We start from the raw sequence: 9,357 nt of genomic DNA on the forward strand, positions 1-9,357 counted from the left end.
CATTAGATTTGGACCAAGGTGATTATAAAATATCTGGCAAAGACGGGTATCTTTGAAATGCTAGGTAAACAGAGATGTGGGAGTTGGGAGTTTATACAGCGTAAACTCCCTGTCTCAGAGCTGCCTTGGCTGAGGAACCTGAGGGAGGTTCAGGGCAGCTGCAGGCCTCCCTGCAAGTCTTGTTCAGAGTCAAGGGCCCTGCAAGTGGGATGTGGGAGGAAGAGAAATACCTCTGGTTTTTAAGTAGAGAGATTGGTGTATGCAGAATCTATGTACTATACATGTATAGATTATAAATTGGCCTTTAGAAGGTCTTGATTAATACTATATTTTGTTAGTGAGACTTAAAAAGTGTATTAGTAATTTAAACGAGATTAGAGGATTTTTTAGGTATAGAATGATACTATCTTCTAAAGCTTATTCCTTTTGTGCTGTACCTGGAACACATCTCAGGGTTCCTTCCAAATATGGGAAAAAGTTAGAAGATTTCTCTCATCTAATTAAGGATGCGGGATTACTAACAGAATTATAAAGGAGCTGCTTTCTTTCTACCCTGTACCCCTTGTTCTCCTGCTTCTCTTTATAAGTGAATTAACATGCAATTTAAATGGAATGAATTATAGCCCATCAGGAAATATACTTTAATAGCTCCTGGAATAAAAACTAATAGGAAAATAAGCTTAACTGAATCTCAATTTGCCTGAAAAGTTAGTCTGAAATTGGATTTTGAATCATTTTAATTTAATGTGGAAGTTTCAGAGTTCAAAACTATGATGTATTTTGATTTTAATTGTTTTTATATTATTTAGTAAAAATTTGACAAATTTTTAAACTATGAGGTTTACTTGTAGCAATAGTGATGACATTGACTGTAATAGTTTATAATTAACCATGTCTGGTCATAAAATACTGGAACTGAAGGGGACTTTCAGAATAGTATTTCTCAGAGTTCTGTGAAGTCTGGTCTGTAAGATATTTTGGAAAAGAAAAGAAAACAAACAGATAAACAAACATTCCTGCTGTCTTTGCAATCAGTTTGAGAAACACTGTATAGCATAGCTCGCTCTCTGACACTGACAATGCACATGGGCTTATTAAAAACTCTGAGATGTTCTGAAATGAAATGTAATGATCTTTGTTTAACTATATCTGCAGTATATTTCACCATGAAACCTTTTTAGCCAAACAGCTGTTAGTGATGGGTAGGGGAAATACTTTGGGGTATTTAGTTCCTGATCGAGTGACTTACCCACAGCCACACAAACTCAAGGATTTTGATTCCCAATCTATTTACAGCTAGCTGATATTCTTACTAAAAAGAAAAGAAAATGTGAATGTTATGGCCTACTTTTAGGGAACATATGTTTGCTAAGTAGTAATTGCTTTTTAAGAAAATGCTCACAAGTTTTTTAATAAAGTGTTCTAAAGTAAGAGGTCGGTCCAGAAAAAGTACATCCATTTTTAATAAAACAAGAATGGTTTGTGTGACATAGATGTAAACTGGCAGCCAAGGAGAGTGGACTGGGATGTGCATGTGTGAACAATGATGACTTCACTCGGGGCAATCAGTGGGGGTGGGAGACTCCGTTGAGAGATCATGTGTACTGTGTGGCTATTGCATTCAAAATGACTGAGTGAGTAGGATAATGAATATGCATCAAATTTTGCATTAAGCTTGAACATTCCTCTGTAGAAACTATTCAGATGATTCACAAGGCCAAAGCTATGGGCAATTGGCGATTGGCAGCTTCATCACAACAACATGCCCACTCATGCATCATGTGTCCCGCACCGTTCTTTGGTGAAACATTAAATTGCCCAGGTGACTCAGCCCCACTGAAGCCCAGATTTGGCGCCTTGTGACTTCTGGCTTTTCCCAAAACTAAAATCACTTTTGAAAGGGAATAGATTTCAGACTGTTGTTTAGATTCAGGAAAATAGGATGGGGCAGCTAACGGTGATTAGGAGAATTATGTGAGGTCCAAATGTGCCTACTTTGAAGGTGACTGAGGTGTCATTGTCCTATGTACAATGTTTCTTGTATCTTGTATCTTCTTCAATAAATGTCTCTATTTTTCATAGTACGTGGCTGGATACCTTCTGAATAGACCTCATATTGTTGGTTATTGGTATCAAGTTCTTCGATCTGTAATGACTACTTTTGAAACTTGAGACATTTGCCTATTTTAATCCTGATACCTTTTTCATTTGTTTTGGTTTCTTAAAGATTGTTGGTACTACAATTCTGTAAACACATATTCAGGTTTCATGATATGAGTCTTCTGGTTTGGACATTTAAAATCCTTGGAAGCAACAAGTTATTCTGATAAAATTACCTTCTATATCTTGGTCTCTTGATTCTTTCTTCCTCTTTAACCTTTGTTTTGCCTTTTCTAATTCTTCTTAAAGAAAAAATAGAATATTAGTTTTATTTCAGTTTATTATCAATTCTATAAAACAACATTAATGGTGCCTAATATGTAATACTTGCATATTGGCTTTTGGCACTTTATATAAAAACATTAAATATTTAAATATTTTTGCTCATAATATGCCCATAATTTGATTTTAATTTTGTAGCATTTCTAAACTTTGCCCTGTAAAATTAATTTATACATTTGCATTAATTTAATTCTTTTTGAAATTGCTTTAGTTTTTCAACATCCCGTTCTGCAGCCTCCTTGGCCCTTTTTCCCAGATGTGAAAGAGCTGGCATCGGGGCAGGCCATGCGGAGACTGAATTCCTCCTCCTTTTCCTCTGTGATGGCCCTGGTTTTCTCCTTCCTGTAGACATTCCATATAGTCATAGCTGGTCCTCTCAGCTGTGTGGCCACTGGAGCTCTTCAGCAGAATTGTCTGCCTTCTTGGGGTCCGAGGGCTTCCTGGGGAACAGTGTGAGCTTGGAGCGGTATTCCTAAAGCTGGCAAACGATGACCTGCAGGGACTCGTGTACTTATCCCGCCTGCTCTGATCCACTGAGTTGCTAGTGGTCTGGACGACCTTTTTGTGGATGCCAGTCACCCCTGACTCCTCCTCCAAGCTGAAGCCCCAGCTGGCTCATGCTTTGGTTTGGTATTTCACTGCCGGGCACTTGACTGTGGGCCAGATGGGTCCTGATGCAGGGTTTGTGGCATGCTTTGGCTTGCGGTGGCCACCTTCTGACCCTGCAGGTTAAAGCACGTGGCAAGGTGCCACAGCCAGTCCTTGTCAAGTGGGGCATTAGGATCAGGCCAATTGGGCTGAGCGCCATGGCTGCTGCCTACCAGCTTTCTCTGAAGGAGTAGGCCAATTTCTGATTCTTTTAACATGTTAGTATCCTCACTCCCCAACAGATAGGAACATTAATATAATGCTGAATAAATATCACCTGCATTAAAAATATCCTTTTTATAAACAGTAGTAGGTTCATACCTGGGACACGTGTGAAATTCTTAAGGCAAATCATCCCCGTAACCCATCAGAGTTGACATAGTCCACAGGCCAGCAATATAACATAAGGCAATTTGGAGGGGCCTTCAATGACGTTTATTAGTGAGAAGCCATAAAGCCTGATGCCTGGAGGGAATACAGTTCAAAGTCAAGCAGTTTCGAGTAGGTATTTGGCTGGTCAAAAATTTTGTTTGGTTTTATCCATTAAAATGCCTCTAGTAGCACTTAGCTGTTTTTAACTTCATTCAAAACAATTTTGTTAGATTGTATTATGACAGTTGTCATGTCAGTGTGCCTTAAAAAATGTGCATTAAAAACCTTTCAAAGTTGAGTTTTTGTGGAGCCATTTTCATATAGAAGATAGAAGAAAATAAGCAACATTTTTGGCATATTATGTTTTATTATTTCAAGAAAAGTAAGAAACTGAAACACACACAAAAAGATCTGTGCAGGGTGTAGAGAAGGTGTGTGACCAACTGAGCATTTCAAAAGTGGTTTATGAAGTTTTGTGCTGGAGATTTCTCGCTGGACAATGCTCCATGGTTGGATAGACCAGTTGCACTTAATAATGATTAAAGTGAGACATTAATGGAGATCAATCAAAGTTATACCATGCTGGAGACAGCCAACATACTCAAAATGTCCAAATCAATAAAGTTATTGGTGAAAATGAAAAATGTGCCTTCTATTTTACAAAAAAACCCATATGGATTTTGGCCAACCCAACTTGTTACACATTATGTATAACAAGTCCAGAACACTGCCCCTGGCAGTGGAACTATTACTATACTAATTATTGATTCATGGTCAACCATCCAGAAAACTTCAGAAAACTTAGCAGCTTGTTGCCATGGAGGGTTCTGTTGTGTGTGAAAGGACGAGGCATGGAAGTGAACGAGCCTGTAAACTCGAAAAATAAGCTGGTAGAAAAGGGGGGCGGGGTCAGAGGTGTGGGATACAGACCCAAGGTTCACCCAGGAATTGTTTGAGTCCTACTTAGCTGAGGCATGGTGCAAGGCACAGCACTGACTCGAGGCAGCATAGCCTCAGAACAGTAAATAATGTTTCCCAAGCTTTTGCTATTCCAAGTATTTTCAAAGTATAATTTGAGATCCTCAAAAAATGTAATCCTCAGCACAGCCCGGTTTAATATTATCATTATCCCCATTGTTCAGTTCTGAAAGCCAAGGCTTAAGAAGGTTAAGAGATCTGTTGAAGACCCTACAAAGCGGCAGGGCTGGAATCCAGGTCTGAGTCTGTTGCCTCCAGAGTCCAGACCCTCAGTCAGGTCCTGGCTCTGCTGTCAGCTGCTAAAGGTGGCCAGGCAAGCAGTTGATCCCTACTGCCCAAGATCTTTAAACAGAAAGAGTACAGCAGTAGAAACATTGGACAAAATATTAACTCTGCAACCATGTTCTGAACTGTAAGTTAGGCTCAAGGGCTATAATGAATTAAGCATAATACTTACTTTATGGAGGCCTCTGTCTAATGCCTGAGACAAGTACCTTCAATGTATTTGGACAGGAGTGGGGAGGATGTTAAAGCGTTTGATTTTGCATATCTTCTAACGAGCATCCCCTCCTCAGGGCCCACAGCCTTCATAACTTCCTGTTGTATGTGATCCACCCATTTTCAATATGCTGCTGACCCCTAAGATTTAAGTTGGCAATTGGCTCCAGAGTTTACTGCATGGAGGACGGAAGGACAATTTTGAATAAATCAGTTGTAGTGAGATGATGAATATGTGAGTAGGAAATAATACAACATTTTTAAAATTTGCTACTTACCAATATTTTTATTATCCAATTTCATGTATAATTCCCTCCCTGATTTTAGCAAAAATCAGTCATGCATCTATTTATCTAATTTATGACAAGTAAGCCACTCCCAATTTCCTCATTTACATTTTTGCATTTGCTAAAAAAATGAGTTGTATTTTTATTGCAACAGCTATACATATTTACAAAAAAAAGAGAGAGAAAAGAAACCACCCTTAATCTTACTGCTCAAAGGCAAACAATGTTACTCTTCCATTCTGAGGTTTTATGTACAGATATACCTATTTTAATTTTTTTTAAACAAAATTGGGACACTTTTAATATGCTATTTTGTAGCTATTTCCCCCCAACTTGGCAGATATCATAAATGTTTTCCCCATATCATTAAATATTTTAACTTTTGTGTTACACTAAGTTTTGTTGAAAGGATATGCCATAGTTTATTTAATCAATCTTTTATTGAAGGAAATTTCTTGACCTTTATATTGATGATGTATCTACTATTAACCTACATTTGCAAGTAAGTATCTAGTGTGCTTTGTCTGATTAAGAAAGAGTTAAGTTTATCCACAATTCTTAATGTTGTCAGTGCTGGTGACTTGAACAGCTCTACCTCCTTTCTGTCAATGCTCTACGATGAAAGAGCCAAAGAGGGTCCATAACCAACCTGTGGCAGAAGGATGTGAAGCAAGTGAAGAAATGTCCAGGTGACTCTCCAACTTGAGAACTGGCTCACTTCTCTTGCTCGACACTAGGTGTCACTTGTGGCTATTGAAAAGCAGTGTCAGGCATCTTCAGTGTAGACATTTAGGCTTAATTTCTGCCTAATCTTTTCAGTGATGATTACTGACATTCTTCCTCCGTTTTTTCTCCTCTATGACTACCCTCTAGCAACACCACTAGTCTGGCTTAGCCAGGGAAGTACCATTCTTTCCTGTTTTTTCCTACTTTTCTTTTAAAAAGAAAACCAGTACAATATTAGTTTCCCCTTCCCTCTTACCTTGTTAGTTCAAAGTAAAAAGCAAAGAAAGAAAAAGACAAAACTTCAAAACCTTCAAAATGAACAAATGAAAATGAACCAACTAACCAGCTAAAGGAACAACAACAAAAAACAAACAAACAAAAAACAAAGCCCTGCATTGAAAGTGCTATAGTGTCTTTTTTTAAAAAAAAAAATTTCCCCAAATCTTTTTAAAAAATATATTTTGATTATGCTATTACAGTTGTCCCATTTTCCCCCCTCACTCCCCTCCGCCCTACACACCCCCTCCCACCCACATTTCCCCCCCTTTAGTTCATGTCCAGGGGTCATACATATAAGTTCTTTGGCTTCTACATTTCCTATACTATTCTTAATCTCTCCCCATCTATTTTCTACCTACCATTTATGCTACTTATTCTCTGTACCTTCCCCCCCCTCTCTCCCCCTCCCACTCCCCTGTTGATAACCGTCCATGTGATCTCCATTTCTGTGGTTCTGTTCCTGTTCTAGTTGTTTGCTTAGTTTGCTTTTGTTTTGGTTTTAGGTGTAGTTGTTAATAACTGTGAGTTTGCTGTCATGTTACTGTGCATATTTTTTATCTTCTTTTTCTTAGATAAATCCCTTTAACATTTCATATAATAAGGGCTTGGTGATGATGAACTCCTTTAACTTGACCTTATCTGAGAAGCACTTTATCTTCCCTTCCATTCTAAGTAAAAGCTTTGCTGGATAGAGCAATTTTGGATGTAGGTCCTTGCCTTTCATGACTTGGAATACTTCTTGCCAGTCCCTTCTTGCGTGTAAGGTCTCTTTGGAGAAATCAGCTGACAGTCTTATGGGAACTCCTTTGTAGGTAACTGTCTCCTTTTCTCTTGCTGCTTCTAAGATTCTCTCCTTTTTCATCTTGGGTAATGTAATGATGATGTGCCTTGGTGTGTTCCTCCTTGGGTCCAGCTTCTTTGGGACTCTCTGAGCTTCCTGGACTTCCTGGAAGTCTATTTCCTTTGCCAGATTGGGGAAGTTCTCTTTCATTATTTGTTCAAATAGAAGTTCAATTTTTTGCTCTTCCTCTTCTCCTTCTGGTACTCCTATAATTCAGATGTTGGAACATTTAAAGATGTCCTGGAGGTTCCTAAGCCTCTCCTCATTTTTTTGAATTCTTATTTCTTCATTCTTTTCTGGTTGGACGTTTCTTTCTTCCTTCTGGTCCATGCCGTTGATTTGAGTTCCAGTTTCCTTCCCATCACTATTGGTTCCCTGTACATTTTCCTTTGTTTCTCTTAGCATAGCCTTCATTTTTTCATCTAATTTGTGACCAAATTCAACCAATTCTGTGAGCATCCTGATTACCAGTGTTTTGAACTGTGCATCTGATAGGTTGGCTATCTCTTCATTGCTTAGTTGTATTTTTTCTGGAGCTTTGATCTCTTCTTTCCTTTAGGCCATTCTTTTTTTTTGTCTTGGTGCAGGTGTTATGTAGAGGGGCGGAGCCTTAAGTATTCACCTAGGCGGGGCAACCCACGTGGCTTCGTTGTGACTCCATATGTGGGGGAGGGTCTGAGAGGGAACAATGGTGTTTGCTCCACTCTCTGCTGGATTTCAGTCACTTCTCCTGCTACCCACAAGCAAATTGGGCCCTTCTGGTGCTGATTCCCAGGTGGGTGGGTTTGTGTACATTCTGGGACCCTGTGGGTCTCTTCAACGAACTCTCCTGTGAGGCTGGGAGTTTCTCTCACTGCTGCCTCAACCCCTACAGGTGTTTTCAGTCAGTGGTTTGAGGCTTTATTTCCCTGAGCTAGAGCCCTGGGGTTGTATGGTCTGTTTTGCTCCTACTTTGTTCCTCCCGGTTTATCTGCACAAGAATGTGGGACTGCTGGGTCTGCTAGCTGCAGCCTTGCCCACCCTGCTCCACAATTGGCCACCTCGCTGGGTCTGCCAGCTGCCGTCTTGCGGTGAGTCCTCTCCTCCCAGCTGCGTGTCTCTGCTCCTCCTACTGGTCTGGATGAATGTGTCTTCTTTTACTCCTTCATTGTTGGGCTTCCATACAGTTTGATTTTCTGTCAGTTCTGATTGTTTTTTGTTTTTAAATTGTTGTTGTCCATCTTTTGGTTGTGCGAGGAGGGGCAGTGTGTCTACCTATGCCTCCATCTTGGCCGGAAGTCTGAAAGTGCTATAGTGTCTTAAGTTTGAGAAGTTCCAATTCAATTGTAATAGCCAGTATGAATAAATAAAAATTCCTTTTAGTTTTCTATTAAATGATGAACATTAACTTCCAAAAATCATGTTTATGGATTATCCATATGTTGATTTGTGGAGCATGGTTGAACCCAAGTTCAATTGTTTTGTCTTCATCTTGTCAAGTTCTATACTCCCTCCCAGGGTGTGTATTTGTGTGTATGGAGAAGAAAGCTTCCTTCAGGGATACAATAAGGAAGCACATGCTACATGAAACCTCTTTTGATTGCTACAAGTGGTTAATTTCTTGGGCTATCAGATGATTAGAATGATGGTGTTGAGGTTTTTTACAGAAGGGCTGTCAACAGAAGAAATATCCAAACATGTAGGGAATTTTTATGAGTTTATTATGGCCAAACTGATGACAATTGCCAGGAAGCAAAGTCTCAATAGATTGAGAAAATGCTCCAGAGAATGGCAATTTTGTACATTAAAGTCAAAGAAGGAAATGTAAAGAGGGTTACATGAAAGTCACTGGCAGTAGGTTAGGGAGACTGGGAAAAGCAAAGCTGGGAAATCTCTGAGACTGGATGAAGAGTAAAATGGAGACACACACACTTCTTTTCCATTGGTGGGTACAGGATAGTTACCGAATAACATTTACAGCACACGGAGACGGCATCTAGGGAAGAAGATAACAATAAAGGGTTCTGTGGTCTCCTGCTCTGGTGTCATGAGTCGTACCCTAAGGGGCCCAGAAAAAGGGGACGACTATGACATTTCACGTGTATATTACCTTAGATGGAAAAAGACAATAAACCGGCTTACTTACGGTAAAGACTGACTTTTGTAAAGGAAGCTACAGGCCTAGGATGTGACTACCCACCATGATTCACTTTCAGGTAGGAAGGTTTATGTTCAGACTATCCTACGTGGTTATTTTCACTCTCTGAGTCTGTAAGCCCGCCGTGCAGGCCTCCCCTGAGCCTGTCA

At 39.6% G+C, this 9,357-nt stretch overlaps 1 pseudogene; it reads right to left on the reverse strand.

Annotated features, from left to right (window-relative positions):
- Positions 1-2,623: 2,623 nt before the first annotated feature.
- Positions 2,624-3,250, reverse strand: LOC112322603 (large ribosomal subunit protein eL13 pseudogene; annotated as a pseudogene).
- Between the last annotated feature and the right edge of the window lie 6,107 nt (positions 3,251-9,357).

The sequence above is a fragment of the Desmodus rotundus genome, chromosome 10, assembly GCF_022682495.2.
Source record: "Desmodus rotundus isolate HL8 chromosome 10, HLdesRot8A.1, whole genome shotgun sequence".
Taxonomy (NCBI): domain Eukaryota; kingdom Metazoa; phylum Chordata; class Mammalia; order Chiroptera; family Phyllostomidae; genus Desmodus; species Desmodus rotundus.